This window comes from Theropithecus gelada, chromosome 15, assembly GCF_003255815.1.
Source record: "Theropithecus gelada isolate Dixy chromosome 15, Tgel_1.0, whole genome shotgun sequence".
Lineage (NCBI taxonomy): Eukaryota > Metazoa > Chordata > Mammalia > Primates > Cercopithecidae > Theropithecus > Theropithecus gelada.
The window spans coordinates 64914196-64935744 of NC_037683.1; the positions used below are offsets into that span (position 1 = coordinate 64914196).

The following is a 21549-nucleotide window of genomic DNA, read 5'->3' on the forward strand; positions in this document are numbered from 1 at the left end:
CAATCAACATAAACCCAATAAGTAACTCTTCATGTGCAATTTCCCATTCTTTCAAGTGAAAAGTTCATTTCCACATAGAGATGCTCCTTGTCACTACAGAGTGCTATGAGAGGTGTTTTCCGCGACGCATCCCTGCCTGGGTGGCTTTCTCATAGCTGGAATGCAGAGTGTTTTCGCTAACCTTAGTACCAAATAACTTGTGCCTCACTTTTAAAATTAGATGTCACCTTCAGGGTTTTCCTTGAGTTAGTGGAGGCCGCGTGTGTGTGTGTGTGTGTGTGTGTGTGTGTGTGTGTGTGTGTGTGTTAGAAGGGAAGATTGGCTTAGGTCTCCCTCTAGCTAGAAAAGAGTTAATAAAACCAGATAGAGATAATGATCAACTGATAAATGGCTATTGAGCCACATAGATGGTGTTAGATTGCTTATTTGGCACTAGCCCATTTCCAAGTAGATTTGAATCTAAGGAGATTTTGTCATGGAAAACATTTTAGCTAAAAAACAAATAAAAGTAAATAATATAAATGATGGGTCAGAATTAGGAAAATTTATGATGTCTTTGATCCAGCTATCTGTGTGGATATTTTGTGTGTACCTGTGTGTGCATATATGTGTAATGGTGAGCATCAGTGACTATATGGAGAGAATAGAAATATAGGGAACTAATTTATGCTTAATTGATGCTATTAAAAGTATATAATATTATGCTATTTATGAAATAAAGTAGTACAACAAAGGGAGAGAAATCACAGTTTTAAATATGTTTATTTTTTGGTTTTGATGTAGTTAGCAATCACTCCTATCCCCCCAACTCACGTTTTTCTATCATGGTCACTAAATGTTTGCCGCTTGTGCATTTTTGGAAAGTATGTAAGAGAGGATATGAGCTTACATGTTTTTTCTCTTCAAGATGACATTTTAGTTTGTATAAATATTACATAAACTTAAGTTCAAACTATGTAAGTGAAAGTATGTGTGCTGTTCATATTTAATATGTTTGTTTTTCTTACCTATAATTCATCAGCAATGCTGATTCAGCACGTGTGTGTGTGTGTGTGAGAGAGACTTATTGAAATTATATCTCTGATATCTCTTGAAGCCAGCCATTTCAATGAATATTACTTTCAATATATACAGTTAAGCCAGCTTTTGTTACAGGTAAAAGTTTTTCCAATTTAATCAAATATGTAGAATTCTGTATATCTCATTTCTGAGGCATCATAAAGAGGTTTCTCTAGATTATGATTATTTTATTTCTAAGTAATATTTGCTTAGCTTATGAAATGAATAAAATTTATTGGGTTATATTTCTTATAAAGTTTTCTTTAATAGTATAAAAACTAATATTTTCCTGATTATTTAGACATTTGAAAACTCTGACTAGTAGGGCTGCTAATAAAAGCTTTCAAAACTGGGTTACAGATAATTTACCACCAGTACTTAACTACAGAAAAACTTGTGGGAAATGTCTCATGAATACTGAAATTTAATAATCTGGTTTTATGTGTTCTATAAGTAAACTGGGAAGTAGGGATAAAAAAATCTTTGTCTTTTGTTTCATATGAACAAAGTTGGATCTGCTTAAATGTATATCTTTCATTCTGTCTAATAGTAACAAACATCATAGGCTGAAGCCAATTTGGATTTAGTGGCATTAAGTATGTGCCCCTAAAGTTCAAGTTAAGACTATTTGACTACAGTTTCCTGTGCCTGTACATTTTTTCTTCTATATTGAAGTATGATTTTCTCAAATTATTTCTATGTATATGGCTGAATATTTGAGAACCTTAAAGGGTATGACACTTGTGTAAAGGGAGTTCTTCTTTGGATCAGTTTGATCAGTGACAGGTGGAGAATGAACCTTATTTTGCCTATTTTAGTTTCAGAAGGTACTGTTAAAAGCAAAAAATAAGGCTTGCTTTTTCAAGTTTTTTTTTTTTTAATCACACTTGAGGCAATTTTTCTATTTGTATAAATATTCTATGCATTTGAGAGAATAGTAAATAAAATTCTTGTAGCTATCTCTATTTAAAAATCTTTTCAGAAAGGAAACCATACAGGTAAATAGCTATAGCCCACATTTAATGTGTTACTAGAGACATTTACCTTTTGTTATTGGCGAGGTATATTTAACCTGTTTCAAATAAAATGTAGATCCCTTAATAAGGTATTTTTTCATACTTGAATGAAATACTAAGTTAGAATTATAAATGACTCTGTGCATCATTATGTAGTAATTTAGGATTCACCCGATGATGTAACAAAATTAACAACATAATTTCATTGTGAAACTGTGTCTTATTAAAGAACAACTGTCTGACATTCTCTTACAGTTGCTTTATTTAACTTCATGCAAATATTATTAGTAGTGACATTTTTCTATTGTGCATTAGATTCTCTCATTAGCATGATGTGTTAGTTATCACCAGAGAAATCATTTTCTAGATAGGTGAGGGGCAAACCAAGAAAGCTAAAAATTAAATCAACGATTTACATTAATACCAGAGCGTCTGCTCACCAGAGATACGACAGAGTAAAAGCAAACTTTCTTACTAATATAAAAATCTAGCACCTTTCAGAGAAATGATAAATAAAATATAAGAAATGTATAATAACATTGCTAGAATCCATGTAAAAGAGTGCTCAATATGAATTTTCTTCAAGAATTTTTTTTTCTATTCATATAGGCCACCAATCTCAGTTTCTGGAATCTATATTTTTAAATGAAAATGGTTTTGTTCCTACCCCCAATTTTTTTGAGTATTTATTCACTAGTCATTTAAAAGGCATATATATAGTATTACGAGTCAGACACCTAATTGTACATAGTGGTTTGGGTCTTCTTTATAGTTCATACAACACATTTTTATTCCAAACTCTGTCCCACTCAAATAGACATCCTTTTTTACATAGGATGTATATTCTTATTTAATCAAAGTCCTGAGTAAAGCAGTTGATAGTTAATGGTCTTTGAAAACGACTTTCATTGCCAGGCGTCATCCATCCCTAGCTTGCTTTCTGCAGTTTTCTCCCTTTTTACTCCCTTCCTTACAGTTAGTGTGTTTGGATGATCTTGTCTTACTGAAAAAGGATTAAATTGACTAAACTTGTGGTCTTAATGCTGAAATAAATATTTATATTATATTAAGAGGCATGCAGTTTTAGCCTGTTGAATTACTAGGCTACTACCTCCGCTTTAGGCCCCTCTTAATTTGAGTGGTAATGTTATATTTGAATTATAGACATATATTCAAATATAATTCTCAGTGTATTTTCTGATAACATAACACTAAAGTAGGAATATTTAGGTATTTGTATTTGTTAAGATACAAATTGTAGGATAGAGACAGGTGCTTGGTTTTGTCCTAAACTTTGAAGGTCTGTAGATAACATGCAGACGAAACGTAAGAGATACTGTCTCATTTGTAATGCAGTGGGAAAGTAATAGTTTATGTGTGTGGTATTCTATGTACATGTAAGCAATGCAGATAAAGCATGCACAAACATTCTCAGATACGTATTTTGTATATGTTAAAAATCTGTGCACAAATTTGAAGTTTATTTTCAACATGATTCATTTAAATGAATTTGAACACAGTAGGTGATCATTTTGAAATTATTTAATTTTCTCACCTTTCTGTCATCTGCAAACAGGTCCACTATGTTTGTGTAATTTGTAAAGCCTTTTGCTAAGGTGAGCCAAGTAACCGCAGTTGAAAAATAAATCCCTCTAAGGTGCAGATATCTTATCTATAATTGTAGGTATTTTTTATAATTATATTTATGAGTGTATATTCACATTCACTGATAAATCCAATTATTCATGCATAGCTTTATGGAAATCTGATTAATGCAGTGACAGGACAGATTTGGGCTACCACAGCAGCACATCCTCCCACTCCCATGTCAGGGTTAAGAGCCGCAGCAAATCCTCCCTAACTAATTAGATGCTGAGTAAGGCATCTCTGAGAAGTTGGGGCTGAAGCGAATGGGTCACAACCAAGGCAGGATTGCAAGGACTCCAGTGATAGTGAAAGCATACAAGTTTGCCAGGTCGTTGTGACACAGGGAGCTGATTCCAAAGGAACAGTCCGTTACAGATAGTGAGCTGGCGTCATCCACTTGAATGAAAAACACAAATTCTAGTGCCTCCCTCTCTCTACCTTGTATGCCTTACACACACTCAAAGAAAGTTGTGTTGGGTGTCTGCCGTTATCTATCTGCAAAGCTTTTGAGAGGATTTTCCTTATAAACATGAATAGCTAATGATTCTGTGCAGCTCAAGAGGTATTTTCTGAACTTGGCACTCTAGATTAGCACATATATCAAAAGGAAAGAGGAAAAGAAATTGGAATTTGCTTTTACCTTGTGTCCATAATTTGAACCATGGTGTTTGAATCAATCTAGGAATTAACTCCTTTTTCCCCAAAGAGTGCTGCCAGAGAACTTTGTGGTTGTAGGAAAAAAACAGAGTGAATCGGATGGGTTGACTTTTTCAGTGAGAGAAATTTTCTGTGGGATTCCCTGCTTGTTATTGTCCAAAAAACATGGAATATAATGGTTCCAAGATTTCCTTTCACGTGAGGTTTGGAGCCTGGTTTGTTATGCGTGTAGAAATGATTCACCATTTGAAAATCCTCTTGTACCTTTGGTGGTATGCTTTTGTGGTCTGTTTATGGTGCTGCTCAGTGACCACCCTTCTCCAGGCCTTGGTCAGAAGATTGTTTGGGGGTCCTAGGAAATGCTGGATCTCACTACTGTCTGCCAAAGCTCATGCCATTTTTTATTTCCAGAAAAGCAACTGGCTTCTACATATTGCTGGGTGATCTTCATCTACTGAAGGACCCCAGAGACAGGGAGAAAGGGAGTCAAAGACCCTTTCAAGAAACTCTGACATTTATTTTTAAGCTTTAGAGAAATAAAGGAAAAGAGACATAATTCAGGAACAACAGCCTTTATATCCTCATATAGAAACAAAACATTGGGTAATAGAGGGAATGTTTTCCTATAAGAAAAACTAGTAAAGATGTAGGAAAAATATGATGAAAAAAATCTGCTAAGCAGCTCAAGGTCTAAGAAGTTTTAAAATGTGCAGATGACATCCCAGAAATGATGTCTGGGGCGATGACATCCAGGGTCTCCACATTTCCTCCTCATTGAGCCTGACCTGTACTGCCATCTTCCTCCCCAGGTTTAAAGAAAGTTTAACGAATAGGAAAAATAAAAGTATTGATTATTTTTTAATTTGTACATTCCCCTGTAGGAAGCCTCGCAGATTTCACAGTGTGCATTCAAACCCTCAGGTGAAAAATTTATGACTGGAGTTCATTTGGGTGAAGACAGTGTGCAGTGTCATTCTGTTCAAATGCTGTATGTAGCATTTCATGCCACAAAGTGCAGAGATCAGGGGAAGAGAGGAATCTCTGTATGTTTTCTTCATTCACAGAGCTTTCTTTAATGGAAATGCTTGTGGAAAAACAACACATTACTCAAACTGGCTAGTTTAGGAACCAGATTCTCAGCTTATTAATCATCATTCCAATTAAAAAAAAGAATTGATCCTTTAACAACAAAATAATATCCTTTTGTTTTTCTTTAATTAAGCCCATCAGTTTTTCATTTCTCTCTGTAAAGAAAATGAAAATAATCTTGAACAGTAGGAAGTTACTCATTGAAACAACTGATTCTCTTGAGCATATCTGACGTCTTATTTACTCAATACTTTTGAAGTGTAATGTTATTTCGCTACTGTCTTTAGGGTTTATGTGTCATTGAGTGGTGTTGATTTATAAATCTCATTCCTATTTGGTTGGCAGAAATTTGCTTAATGACCTAAATACAAGGTTATTCTGTTCCTATTTCCTTTCTCATAGAGGTAGTTTCTTTCTCACTTTATTCTCTTTTCTTCTCATCTCTCTTATTCTTATTCTGAATTCCTCCTTACTTTCACTGGCCCTTTTTGCCCTAATAGAAGAGAATCGAAATGCACCTGACACGTAGAAGTAATTGAATAAATACCCTTTTGCCAATACATCATTCTAGCAGAGGAATGAGAGAGAGGTGCCACCCTCAGGTGTGGTCCTCTGTGAGTGCTGACAGGACTGTCCCGAGTGTTGCTGTAGAAGGGTTCTTTAAGTAAGGGCATGATAAAAACGTGTAACCAGGGGCCCCGGCTTATCATTCAGAGGTGCTGAAAGGCAGCTCAATTTGATCCTTAGCCTGTATAAGAAAGTACTTAGATGAAGAGAGATTTTGCTTTACTTTTTTCTTCTTTTAAAAACGTAATTCTTGAATTTATTATTTTGTGCAGTTAGACTTCTACACGAGCTTATTTCCCTAGAAGAAGGAAAAGATACCAAGGGCAGTGCAGTAGGTTGAAGGGATGACTCTTTCAGACAAACTGCAGCTAATAAGAGTTAACGGAAACATTTAAAAAAGGAATTGAAATGATGGTAGGGCCAGTATTAATGGATGGTATTATGAAAAAAATTTAAAGCATGCAGTATACATAACACATGAGGAGGATTCACTCCTGTTTTGTATTTAATAAATTTTAACCCATTGTCTCACAAGGCATAGAGATTGTTAAAATTGACAAGACTGAAACATATTCTGTATGGGAAAGACATAGCTTTCAGTATTGTACCTGCTGTGCGTTTTTGAGACTGTCACGAATTTTTCAGCTTTGTTAAGGTGTCCTTTAGTGGCTATTGGTTCTCTAGACAGTTCTTCAGAACTCACATTTTATGATCGGAGTGCCTAAACTGGGTGTCTGAAAAGAAAGATAGCAGGTTAGTGAATGTTTTACATGGCAACAAATAATTGCTTTCAGCTGGCTTAACATAATAACAAAACTAATATTAAAATGAGAATCTCCATTAGAGGGATTTAATAATTTTTTTCCCTTTCCATTAACATTTAAATCAAGAAGGATTTCATTGGTTTAAATCATTAGGGTGGCTATTTGGGACACCTGATCAGGCATAGATAAAGAAAGCTGCCCACTACTGTGCCCTCTGCCAGTGCTAGAGCTCAGTGGACATGGCTGGGATGTCACCTGCAAGATATGGGGTGTAATTATACACTGAGCATATTCATGAGAGTGTCCCTGAGTGAGAATGCCTGCAAACATTCTCTTTGTTGACCTCATGCCAGAACCTAACTTGAAGTCAGCGAGGTTAGCTGCTGTTTAATATTGCTTTTCTTTTATTCTTTCTTTTTTAGATACAAATATTAGAGTATCAGAAAGAACCAAAACCAAAGTCTGGCTGTGAACTTTGTGGAAGGACTTATTGTCTTGCTCTGGGAAGTACTAAAAATCCCATATTGCCACATTACGGTAGTGCATTTATATGTAATGTGTAGACATGCAGAAAGTGTATGCCTGCTTTATTGGTTGGCGGTGACAATTAGGTGATTTAATTCTATGTAGGTTGAGGATTTGCTAATGGCTGCCTCAGAGGCAATGAGTGTGTATGGATGGCTTTCCCCAAAGAGGCATTCCCTATCCTAAGAATCTTGTAATTATTCCTTATACTATGCTATATAGCCTTTTTTCTTTCTTGACTATAGCTTTTTGGTGAAACTCAGTGTCATTCATTGGAAAATAGCATGATTGTTTCTTATTTTGTGAATAGCCATTTTCAACAAGTGAGAGGCTACAGCTTACTTCCAATAAATTAGAATTACGCTAGGATAGAGACACCGGGATGATTCTCTCTGACTCAAATTTCAGATGTCTCATAATTTCCCTTTCTAGCCACTTTTCTTTGTTCTCTTGGACAACTTTGGAAAGTAATCATGGGACTGAATAGAGCTTAAAATATGTTACCAGTCCTGTTATTACTAAGTATTGCTCATTGTGGAGAAGGGTTTTTTCATTTTTACTTTATTTTTGTCATTTATTATAATGTAAGTAGGAAGGAATAAGAAGAATTCAGAGTCCAACATCTGGGAGAGCTTGTTTCAGTAGCCAGCCAGGAAGCCAGAAAACTGGCCTCATACAGGTGAGATGTGTTATGGGAATAAGGGCCTTGTGCATTTAATGAACCCCGCCTGCTTGTCAGCTTGGTTTTTTATGCACCATTGTTGTTCAAATAAGAAAAAGAGAGTGTTCACAGCCTGTGGTGAGATTAGAGTAATGAAAATGAAGTGTTAATCTGTTGATAGGAAGCACATCCCATATCCTGCATCCCGGGCCACATTCATGCGTGTATAATATATTCCAGGTTTTCTCATGACCAGAAAAGCTTGGATATTCATTATATTGAAAACATCCTTTTAGTAAAAGTGAGAAGTTGGTTGTTTTAACTTGTGTAAATAGTTATTTTAAATAATTTCTTCATAAACCAACTGCTGCTTGCCTTCTGAGTATTCTGATAATCACTGTCCCTGTATGTGCCAGCAGTCCTGTACTTTTGATCTTTTAAATTTTTTTTACAACTGCAGAATGCTGAAATGAGCTTCAGTATAAGCCTACTTTGAGATATTCTTTTCTAGAAAGCAATGATTAATAGAAGGAGTTAAGTGACAGTAATACTTTTCTCTCCATAAAACACAGATTAACTAAAACATCCATTATCTCACACTTTATTTTTCATCTTAAAACAATAAAGTACAAACAAAAATTTGTAAATTGTGAGTCTTCCAGAACTGCTTTACATATTTGCAGTCAGCTGCCATGATGTGAAAGCTTTGGTCATCATGGGAGGGAATTTTGTATTTCATAAAATTCCCTATCTGAGATGGTATAAAAGGCAAATCAACATGAATGTAATGAAATATATGCTTTTCCTAGAATGTGTGTTTTAATTTTTGTTTTTTTTTTAAATCATTTTACTCAGTAATTATTTGAGAAATTTCCATTTTTTTTCCCCCCTAAAGCTGTACACTTATAAAAAGAAAGAAAGTTTAGTCTTGGATTACAACAAGGCATTTTAAAGAAAGGAATGTGAACACTGGTTCAATGCCCTATCTATGCAAGCCATCCTATAAGATCATATCTTTAAGATGCATCCTAAGAAATGGTTTGAAGAAAAGTGTGAAAGGGGTGGGGAGAGATAAATTAACAACTGCGTTCCAGGTGTCTATTTCTAATTGCTCAAATTTCAATCACAATGGAAATTAAGGAAAAATGTTTCCCATAAGAAATATACTGTCATTCAGGCCTAAGACTACCTTTATGGAGTTCATGTGTACCGTATTTTCTTTTTTTCTGTTCACCAAGGAGTTAAGGAATGCTACAGTATGATCACTATGATTTTGTGAACTGTTTACTTAAAGTTGTGCAAGTTGCTAAGAATCAAGAGAATTTGGGGATTAAAGTCCGATTGTGAAGTAAATTTGGCATATGTTCAGGGATTACATTCTTTAGGTAAAAATGGAAGAAAAATACTTTTCTGAAGGAAACACCTTAAAAAATAATCTTTCAAGCATGTGGTCCAATGATGAAACATAATGTAAAAACACTATACCACAGTTGATCTAAATTAGTTGGCATATGACTGGTCGTAGCCTACTTACTACAATTTGCATGATATGTAAGCATTTCTGTATTGTAGTAATACATCAGAGATAGCCTGTTTTTAATATAGTTGGATGAAATGAAAAGGCTGTTTCTTCCCCCTGCTAAATAGGGTATTTTTAATTTGTTTTAAAAATCCATTAATAGGTAGAAATGCTGTGTCGCTGTGATTGATTGGGAATAATGAAATGTAAAAGATATTTTCCTTGCAATTGCTTTCATTAAAAAAAAGTAGATATAAAGAAGTGCATGGTGACTGTGTCATAGACATCTGCTTTTAGGTAATAATCATTTGTAAAGAAATATGCCATGACTTTTTGGGTCATTTGAACCCATAATAATGTCTCTTTAATGTAAGTATAAATGTCAGATGGTAGCATACATGTGGAGTCAGTAAAGATGAATATTTGCTGTGATAATATTCATGCATCTTAAATGTTGACTTTTAAAATTTACCTTGAAGACATGTCCTATTTTCGTATTACGGTACATTTTCACTTAAGTACATGATAGCTCTAGAAAGGAAGTGTGGAAGTGTTAACATGTGAAGGAACAAAATCTGAGTAATACTTTGACATGAGCATCTATTTTGGGCTTCAGAGAAATAGGTGGCTGATTGAAAACCAATGTGAAGATCGTTGAACCACTCTGTAAGTCTAGGTCATCAGTTCTGGATTTACTATTTTAAAAAATGTTTAATTATGAAAATGAGTTTCCTTTGGTTTGCACGAATATTTCATTGAAGTGAAACTTGCTACCCATTGTCTTATATTCTGTAAACTTGTGAAATATGTATTTTTAAATCTCTGTTCTGAGAACATCCTCTTTTTTTTCCCCACAAACTCTAGAGTAGTATGACATTTTAAGGAGTGGGAGTTGCCTAAAAGGGCCATGTGGAGGTAACAAAAATTAAACAAGTACAGTGAGTCTAGTGGGGACTGTGGTGGGCCAGAAAGCTCATGTCTCGACCACAGTGAGGTAGCTGCTCCTTGTTTCCAGCCAATTGTTGCCAGGTGGGAATGTAGGCCCAGTTTGCCAGATCCACTGCTGCTGCTTTGTAATGATAAGCCAGAAATCCAGATTTTTATGTGAAATCTCCTGATTTTGAAATCTTGGCAACCTATTCAAATATTTTAAAAACTGTGTGGTCCAAACAAAACTCATCTGCAGGCTATATTCAGCCCTCTGGCTGCCAGATAGAAACCTCTGTTTTAGATAATATTTTAATGGACGAAGATAATAGTTTCATTGCATGTGATCATTCATCTTGGGAATTCCCCACTGGGATGAACCAAATTCTTCATTTTTTCCCCTGTAATTAGAAAAAAAGTTTAGTAAATATATTTCTGGTGTTGATAGTTTTGATGTATAACTTTTCTCCTTATGACCCACATTTAAAGAAAAATCAACTGTGTGGGCAAAACAAAAAAATAGTCAAAAAAATTTAAATAAAAGGAGACACGTAAGGATTTTAAAATAATTAAAGATTTCTGAATTCTGAAAATAATCTCATGATTTGTGTAAGTAATTGATGTAGATGAAAAGCTGAATTCAACTGTAAAAAGCTTTTCATCTCACCTTAAAGCGGTAGATTCTTGGCCCTGAATCTTTGTGGGATTGCTATAATTTACCAAGCAATTGATTATGATGTCACAAGGAGGAGATGGACCACCAGGGGGAAAACTTCCCCCTACTAATTCGTGCAAGGCCAATATTTTATACCTGCTTCAAGAAAACATTATTTATATTGTATAAGATGAGGTTTAAAATGACTATCTATATTTTTTGAAGGGGCTCTTTAAAAGAAATAATCTATTCATAATTGAAATTCTCCAGGCAAATCAGATATCAACATTTTCAACAGAACAGGTAATTAATTGGTTTGAATTTCAAATTGAAGGTCATCCTGTTATTGATTTACGTGGGAAAATGAAACAACATCTTGTTAAAATGATCTGCACATGGGGCCTAGGTATATCTAGGATCTTTCTAGGGTCTTGATGAACAGCATCAGGGTCTTGATGAACAGCATCACTGAACGGTGTCAGAAGCCAATCAGAAGGGAGCCCTTTCTGTTGTAAACATAGCAAGTTGTTGGTTTGTTTCCAAAACTGCAGAGAAGAACTGAACTGGAGAAAAGACCAGAGATTAACAGTTTGTGTTAGAGTAAGTCAGGTATTTCAAATCAAGTGCTGGTGCAGCTTGTAAGGAAACATCTATAAATGTGTCAGAATGATACTGGTATGCCATGTTCAAGAAGTTCAGCGTCAACACAGCGGTGACTTAATGTTTTCAGAAACCTTTCAACTGGGAATTAGATAAAATATCTACTGGGTAGCACTGAAGTAAAAGAGGTAGCAAAGAATGGAGGATAAAAGAATATACCCCTTTAGATGCTGTTAATTTTTATAAAATAACGTTTGTGCTTTATCTTTGCTAGATAGTTTTATTGTTACATATGTTAGGCTATTTCAAAACATTCATTTCTCTCCTCTGCCGTGTTTAAACTTTTTAAGAATGGTGTAATGTAAAGGTAACACAGACGAAGTGGGTGGCAGACATTCTGCCTTTCTAAAGTAAACTGAAATTAGTATTTTTTTGGTGGTTGGGGGGAGACAAGGTGTGGTTCTGTGGCCCAGGCCGGAGCACAGCGGTAAGATCTGGGCTCATGGCCAGCCTCCACCTCTGCCGCCCAGGGGCAAGCAATCCCCTTACCTCAGTCTCCTGAGTACCTGGAATATAGATACACGCCACCATGCCTAGGTGATTTTTGTATTTTTTGTGTAGATAACAGTTTTGCCATATTGCCCAGGCTGGGCTCGAACTCCTGAGCTCAAGCGATCTGCCTACCTCGGCCTCCCAAAGTGCTGGGATTAGAAGCAGGAGGGCACCACGCCCAGCCAAAACTGAGTAAGTATTTTAATTTTAGCTGCACTAACTAGGTTGGAAACTTAATACAGCTTATTCTTACAGTTCAAAGTAAAATTCTTAATAAAAAAAAAAAAAGGGTCGTGGGGGATGTCTTCCATTCTAAATACCCTGGAGCTGTTAGTGCAGTTATTTCTAAGTTGACATACTTTTGTATAGGCATGACAGTGGCACCAACCATCTACATTAAGCCTTAACATTCCACAGAGCCATTTCAAGTTTATTATGAGCTTCAAAGCCTGCACATCCCTAAGAGAATATCAAGTTTAAGCATGTCACTTTGCCATAGTCACAGTTAACTTTCTTGAAAAACAAAAGTGCCTTTTCCTAGGCAGGTTTTCTACAGATTATCCTTGAAAATTTCCCAGTTCAGTACAGTCATTTTTCTTACCCATTGTTTCTGCACCCTTGAGTTCTGTAGATTTATCCTGTTGGCGATGGTTGGAAACTACCTCCAAATTAAAGTAGTATCGGTCACAGTTTGTTTAAAGGTCTATGACTGTCAATATCCCTTTGCAGCTTTATTCCTAGAGCTCAAGACATTGATCCCATTTTACTCATTTCCACCTGGGTTTCCATTGCAGTCCTTAAAAAAATGTAGCTGGGGAGAAAAGGAACATGTGAAACATGTGAAATTGCTAATGCTGTCCTAGTACGTGAGAATTTCCCGCCATGGAAGCCTCCACAGGGAAGACCATGGGTCTGCTCAGCCTGATCTTAGGTACACTGCTTCTCTTCTTAGGGAAAGGAATTCCCCATTTCCTGAATGTGAAACGCCTACCCTTTTGGAGCCTCCTAGTCTTTAGTTCCTACCTCAGTTGATAAACCATCCCTGTCTATGCCTTGCATCTCAGAGATGGAATTTGACGGACTAGTCAGCATTGCAAAGGTCACCCTAAAGCTATTGGCAGAATACATTGCCCTTTGTTGCTCAGTGATGATAATGCTACTGTAGCAGTTAACTGGATGTATTAGACTGAGCTACTTTTCCAGAATACCAAATTATCTGTTTATTTCTTTTAAACACCTGATAAAATGCCCATTCACAAGCTGTCTCAAGTGTATTTTCAAAAGGGATCTTAATGATAGTGAAATATCACTGCTTTGGCCTCAGAAGAGATAGTCTGTGCAGTATGTGTGTCCGTTGTGTTGTTTTGCTTCCATGAAAATACTTCTAAAATTTATACTCATCTTTTAGTGTTTCTGTTGTCTGAAACTAATCATGTTCCAACAAGTTTGAAAATTCAAGGTGTTCAAAAACAGTTTTATTTACATTTTGTCTTCTGTTAGTACAGTAGTACTCTAAGATGTTACGAATTCCTTTTTTTTGGAAAAAATCTTATAAAGCTTCATTACCTTTCCCGTTACTTCCCACAACTATAAAATGTGGAAATAACATTTTTGACTTTAGGTTATAACTTTACACGTAGTGTAAAAATGGATTTCACCATCTTTTTATATCTTTAAATCTACTCACAATTTGCTTACTGAAATTATATTCAGTATTTATTACTGCTTAAATTATATTCAGAATTATAGAAGAGCAATTAACAAGTGATCATGCTACTTGAAGCAGGGGAGCTATACTTGAAATACTTTTGTGTTTTGCCTGTGTAAACTGATTTTGTGACACCACAGTGCAGCCTTGATATAATTTTTTGTACACAGGTAACATTTTTGTCTTGGTTCTCACCTAAATAAAACTGAGTAATGATCCAAATAAGGTGTTTGTGACTTCCACTAGTTATTTTCACTTATGCATGTATTTTGTACTAATTACACTCCTAAATGATTTGCCACATGCTCTTCTATCCTATAGTTCTGTTTTGTCCTAATCAGATTGGGTGAGCGATTAGGGATTTAAAATCACTACTTCTTTGGTCTCAAAATGAGTAAGTGAGGACTCAGATAAATACCTTTAATTTACCTTTTAGTATTTTTGAATAAAGCAGACTCTGTCCTGCCTTCCTTTCATGCATGGATTCATTATTTCTTACTGAGCTAGACAAGCACATCTGAAGTAGAATATATTCCTTTTCTCCAGAATAATAGAATGAAATCAGTGATCAAGTAATTTTTCATTTCAGTAATTCAGCAATCAATGGAAACAAAACAAAATGAGTTAGGATAAAATAGTTTGCATTAAGCTCAGACATCGAACAATATTTGAAAACAAAGTATCACTATAGTTTTGTGCTGTAGATTTTTCCTGACCTAAGTGATTGTTGAAAGGACTTTCGCTAACTTAGAGGTATATTTATCTTAGAACAATAATCACTTCATTCTGTTCTCTTTTTTTTCTAGTTGCCCCATTCTCCAGACCTTTCAAAAACTTTTTAAGTGGATGTAAATTCCGTTTTAATTAGAGCAGTGCAGTCTAATACTGCAACTAGCCAGGAATGGAAGAAACATGCTGGAAGTTAATACAACCCAAATCAACCATAGCCAGATAATTCCCCTGATCTTTGTAACAACCCCCCTTCCCCACCTCCACAATTAAATGACCCTGTTGTTCTGTAGTTTCAACAAGACATTTAAGGTTCATTTAAAAAAATGATCATCCTTTACAGGATTCTTTGCTCTTGCGTTTCTCTTTCTTTCTTCCCCTTGCCACACAGCTGTCACTGGTATAGGAGAAAGATTGGGGGGAGGGGAGGAGGAGGAAGCCCTGCTCAAATCGTGTCACGTAGCACTAATTCATCTGCTCTCATTAGAGGGAGCGAGGGACAGCAGTGATGGCCAAGAGCTGCACTCCACACATGACACGCGAACAGTTTGGGGAATAGAAAATTGCTTTCTCAGGAAGCCCAGCCAATTAAGGACTTGACCATATTGAATGTCAAGTGTTAATTTAGGTTTTTCTTCATTTTCCCAGTAGTAATGCGGGTCCTGTGATGAGCAAATACATGTCAAGTAAAAGTTGATTGCATGAAGGACCCGGGTATTATATGTCACTGACAAGTCACAAATGTACTGAAGTCTTTTAACCCCTTAGGTGAGTTGGGAGGGGGAGGGGAGAATGGGATTAATGGTACCATAATGATAAGAATAGATAGTTTATGTGGGGGTAGCTTGGATGGGACAGACAGGAATGGTAATTCATGCAAAAACTTGGGGATAGGACAAATCCTACTCTGAGGGCATAAATAGAGACCCTTGAAAAGCACACGTACATATATATAAAATTCCCATTGCAAACACACTGCTCAGAATGTATGTTCAGTCTCCTCAGATTTTATGAAAAAGGAAAGTAGTGTACTATATGGTCATGAACCAAGAAATTCCTTATTAATTATCTCATTTGAAAGTAAGATAACATTCATTAAGTAATCACACTGTTTTGGATATTTTAGCCCTTTGACTCAATGCCACTGTGATGTTTCTGGCAATTTTTTTTTTTTTTTGGAGACGGAGTCTTGCTTTCTCGCCCAGGCTGGGGTGCAGTGGCCGGATCTCAGCTCACTGCAAGCTCCACCTCCCGGGTTTACGCCATTCTCCTGCCTCAGCCTCCCGAGTAGCTGGGACTACAGGCGCCTGCCACCTCACCCGGCTAGTTTTTTGTATTTTTTAGTAGAGATGGGGTTTCACCATGTTAGCCAGGATGGTCTCGATGTCCTGACCTCGTGATCCACCCGTCTCGGCCTCCCAAAGTGCTGGGATTACAGGCTTGAGCCACCGCGCCCGGCCTGTTTCTGGCTATTTACCTGTAATTTCAGTCTCTAATATTTATTTTCAAAATGGACTCAGTGTGATGCATGTCATTGGAAAGATGCAAAACGTTAAGACTGAAAGAATGTTTGTTTTCTGTCTTGAGTATCTTTATAAGGTGTTGTTTAACCAATAGAAACTGGTGAAAGGTCCATCATTGTCATTCATTTCTTTTTGTGCCCAGGTGTAGGAGGGAAGAGATTCAAGCTTCAGCAAGTGAAGTAACTTTTTTTTTTAAAACTAAATGTTGAACGTTGCCCGTCATGTTTAGCATCTCATTTCCATTCATCAGCATTCATTTACATATGAATGTCTTGAAAATAAGAGAATGTCTGTTTCTGTTGCAATTGTACATATAGCAAATAAAAAATGCCCTCAGTTTAGAATACTGCTGTGTGTAGTCTGGGCAGTCTTAAACTTAGAAGTTATTCAAAATTGGGCCTTTTTCCCCTTTTTACCTATAACCACTTTTCTCCTTCATATCTTTGAAGGCGTAATCTTAATTAAAACACTTTCTTGAAATGTGCTCTCTTCTATTCCAAAATTTTAACGCACTTGCCTTTGTGTGTTGACAATGCTTACACTTTGAAAATTTAAGTCTGATAATACTTTAATTTTGGCAACAAAACTTACTAACGTAGTCTGTCTCTCCCACAGGTTAGAAACTGTGCAATCATTATATTAAAAGTTAACTAAATTTTGTTAAGGAATAATTAGGAAACAATTCCAAGAATTTGATGTTTAATAAAATAGGTTTTTCTTGAGAAAGAAATAGTCCCTCTAATGAGGCTCCTAAATGCTGGGCTGGAATCTGAGTTCTTTAACATCTCTCCTCCCTGTCTCAAAACTAACCAAACAAAATCCGCTTAACTCCCTCTTCCCTTCCTATTTTGATAAGCTTTGTGGAACTGTGGTGGCATTGCAAGTGTACTGTTTAATTAAAATCCAATTGTCAGCAGGCCCTCTTCCGCTGGGTGTGCTGAGAGACTTAAGTAAGTTTCCATAAAGTAAATTCTGACGATGGCAGCTTGGGTTGCTGATTCAAGTTATTCCTTCTCTTCTGTGTCACTTTTGACGGATGGTACCTAATGCAATCAACCACAGGCCGAGAAAGCCTTTTCTTTGGTTGCTTTAGTAAGTGGACCAGGAGTTCCCCTCCTCCCTTCATCTCCCCTTCAGTGCCTTGCTCCCTCCTTACTGCCACCCCCACCAACACTTGAGCCCAAATAGGAGAGCGGAAAGAACAGCAGAACTACCTAGGACTGGCTGACAGGCTTTCCCTAAACCTCCATTTCCCAGTGGTGAAGCCAAAGCTGCCTCCCTTTGCGTGCGTTTTTGATAAATTTAAGAAGTCAAATCGCTGACACAGATAGATAATCCAAGTGTATAGGGTGAAGAGTTATAAATTAACACATTATTCCCTCTTAATGTGAAATACTTGAGAATGCATTTTCTCGGTCCCCTGACATCTACCCAGTGAGGGCTCGCATTGTGCTTTTCAAGTGGCATTGATTTGTTAAAGCGCTGAATTAGCATCTCAGGCCAGCTGCCTGATCCACTGTTTTGTTGTGGGGCTCCAGCTCCTCCTCTCTGCCAGCAATCCCTTTTTTCCTTCGGTCTTCCTTTTCTTTTTCTCTCCCTTTCCCTACTGACTCTTTCTCTGCTTCTTTCCATTTTGCTCCTCCCCATCTCATTCTTATTTCTTTTTCTCTCTCACCCCGCCCTTCCTGTGGCTTGCTTTTCTCTCAGTCTGGTTTTCCTTCCATACCATCTCTTTGCTTTTCTTTCCTTCTCTCTTTTGTCCATACACATCTTGTCCTTTCTCATCTCTTTGCCTCTGAGGTTTTCCCTTATTCAGGGTTAGAGTCTGTTAACTGCCTTTGCTTGCATGTGCATCCTGTATGTGTGTGTTGAGGAGGGGGTTGATTTAGCCAATCCCTTGGCTCCAAATGAATCCCTGCAGAGAATAATAAATTAACATATGCCTGTTTGCACTTGGATGTCCTGTTTTTAGTAGAAGTTGATGAGAAAAATCTCACCTATTTTGCTTTCTAGAAATTAAAAGGTAACTTACAGAACTTTAAAACTCATATTTCTAAATGCCATTTGACACAGTAAAGTTTTCTTTTGGCTCAAGGAAAATGGAAATCACTGCTGGTTGTCACAGATTTGATCTACTCACATGGTACCCACCAAAATAAATTAACATTTCTATAAAACTTTGGGATTTTTTTTGCAACTTTTTAAATTTCAGTGTACGTACAGATACAACGTTTTTTCCTTAGCAGGTTCTGTATCGTTCTGATTCCACTTATTTGTACTGGTACAATTTCATATAAAATAGTTTTCACTGTTGTATTTGTAGCATGCTCTGATTTCCTAATATGTGATGCATCACTATACCATAGTAGTGAATACTTAGATTATAAAATTACTTGGGCCAGGCATGGTGGCTTACACCTGTAATCCTAGCACTTTGGGAGGCTGAGATATGCATATCACCTCAGGTCAAGGGTTCGCGACTAGCCTGGCCAACATGGTGAAACCCTGTCTCTCCTAAAAATACAAAAATTAGCCGGGTGTGGTGGCACATGCCTGTAGTCCCAGCTACTTAGGAGGCTGAGGCAGGAGAATCGCTTGAACCCGGGAGGTGGAGGTTGCAATGAGCTGAAACCACGCCACTGCACTCCAGCCTGGGCAACAGAGTGAGACTCCATCTTAATAATAATAATAATAATAATAATAATAATAACAACTTGGCAGCTTGTTTAGAAATAAAATGAGATTGCTTATCCTTCTTTTAGTGATGTATCCCAAAGTTGCAGAGGTCTTCAGAGGAGATGTATTACCATGGAGAGGGTTACATGTCCTGCAGGTGCAACTTCACAGACCTCTTTTCATAGGCCTCGGTTCATCCTTAGAATGTTGGTCCAAGATACTTTGGTGTCACTGTGTTGATTAACTTGATATAAGAAGAAAAGTATATCTGTTTGGACTAAAATAGAAATTCACCTCTGTAATTTTAATCTCATGGCATCACTTGATTCTTCCTTCAGTTTTACTGGGTTTCACTCTTAATAACTTCACACTAGTAACATCAAAATTGGAATTTGAATATGCACATTGATAATAAATCAGATTACTTGAAAAAATCAAATGTCTATTACTGTATTTTACGTAGATTAAACCGACAATTTGGTTTCAGCATTTACATTTTGAAATGGAAATGTTTCACATAGGTTTTGGTAACCTTTGCTTTGAGTTGAATTGATTCTCCCCTCCCCCCAGTCAAGTATAATTCCTTTTTTTTTTTTTAAATTAATTGCTGTCCTCCTCTCATGAATTAGCATGGCTTGGCTAAGGTGAAGGGATTAGAATGACTTTTCAAGGCATGATAATGTCTGTTTAAAGGAAAGAAAAAGAAAAAAGTCTTTTAACTGGGGCTTAAGACTAATTCCAGCTACTAAGGAGACAAAAATTACTCTAAAGAAGACAATTTGGTTTTATTTTATATGTGCATGTTAACTTGCTTTGAGATCATCATTTTGTATTTTAGGGTATTCTCTTAGATGAAGTAAGATGTTCTTCATTTGTTACTGAAAGGGGACATGGCCTCACTCCAGGAGATTAAAGCTGGAACACCTTCTGCCTTCTGTAGGGATAATCACAGCTCACCTGGCTGTAGCTCAAGGTCAGGGCAAAAAGAGGGGACTTTGTGCTTTTTAGAATTGCCTATGACTACAATAGAGAAGAGGAATAATAAAACAATTGGACAAGATTGAAAGTGAATGTGCATCGTATGAAAATAGTTAATAAGATGAATGATCAGAAAAAGAAAATCTGGAATGCATCCTTTAGTGGTAGGAGAATTGGTGGTAGAAGAAAAAAGGGGTATTTTGGGGTGCAAAACTATGACCTCTGTTAACTTGCAAAAATTAATACTGTTGTGATTGGTTATAAGTTACAGGGGTACATGAGAACAGTTTTAAAATTAATAAAAACATTTGTAAACGTTTAGTATGATTTTAATTTTTCATTTGGTATACATACTTTTAAAAATAGTTCCTTGTCAGTTATGTTGCTTGGAAGACAGAACTCTCTGCACAAGCAATAAGTCAATAAATACAGTTTTTTGATCTAGTATTGTTGCTTGTTTGTTTTGTAATAATACCTTAGCATGTAAATAAAAATGGTTAACTATAGGTGTTTTAGAATTCAGTCCCTTTGAATTTTTCTCTAAACTTCTCTGGAGAAATCAGAATTGTTTTTGGCTTTGTGTTTTGTAAATCTAAATTGAATGTCACTTAAATGTGAAAGAACTGGCACCTTTGATAAGTAGTCCCCATACGAAATCATTTTGTCAGTAATTATAACATAATTATCAATGCAAATGTAAAGTTTGTTTTTTTAAGAAGTCCAAAACAAACGAAGGAGGGGGAAAAAAAAAAAACCCCAAGCCACACTATTATACAACTGGAGGAAAAAGCATCCCTACATTTAAACAGAAGACTTTCAATAGTAGCAGTAATAATAAGAAAGAACCTTTGGCGTCTGCCCAAGAGCCTGTTGAGAGGGAGCAGCAAATGGCCTGCGCAGTGTGTGGCTCTGCAGAAGTTCCAGGGTGACACATGCCTCACAAGCTGGTCACAATGCAAGGGGTCAGGGGTCATGTTCAAGAGCAGGGTGTTGCTGGATAAGGCTGAGGAAGCAGAGGTGGCCCCTCTGTGCTCAGTGTGTGGGTCTGTGTACTCCTTTCCCGTCAAAGCTGGCCCAGCGTGGCCAAAAAAGCGGTTCCTTGGCAGGGTTTAATGGCAGGATGATGTAGTCTGTTGTGACTAGTGCATTCCTTTCAGGTTAAACTAGGGAAATGGCATTGTGTTAAAATTCCAAGTCGCATGAATGTTTTATTGCCACAGTGCATTTAGCCCTCCGGGGGAGTGTGTGTGGCGGCTGGTGGGGGTGGGGGTGGGGGTGACTTAGAGACTCAGGAACTATCAGAAGAACACTTCCCTTGGAAAATTTTACCCACTAGCATGAAGCTGATTTGCTGTGATGGTCACTTAGAAGGGTTTCGCTTTTTCCTAAACTGTGGCTGTTTAAAGTCTTGGAGTCTGGACAATTAACAGCTGAAGAAAATATGACAAGACACACGCAAAGAGGTTGGGAGATAGAGAGGAGGAGTGCGCCAGAAAGGAGCTGAGCTGCCTTCTTGTGTAAACTGCCTGAGAGCGGGCCCCCTCCCCTGGCCTCCGTCCCTGTCCCCCCTTCCCCAAGGCTGTGTTCTGCTGTCTGCCCGAAGGCCAGGACTGATCTGTTAACCTTGCACCACTGGCTGGGAGGCCGCTGCAGCTCATGGTACTGTATGTTACCATTACTACTCCCTCATTCCTTTT

At 36.9% G+C, this 21549-nt stretch overlaps 1 protein-coding gene across 3 annotated transcripts in view; it reads left to right on the top strand.

Annotated features, from left to right (window-relative positions):
- BNC2 (basonuclin 2) overlaps positions 1-21549 on the top strand; it is a 457977-nt gene that overhangs the window by 143642 nt on the left and 292786 nt on the right. The gene's annotated exons all lie outside the window — the stretch shown is intronic.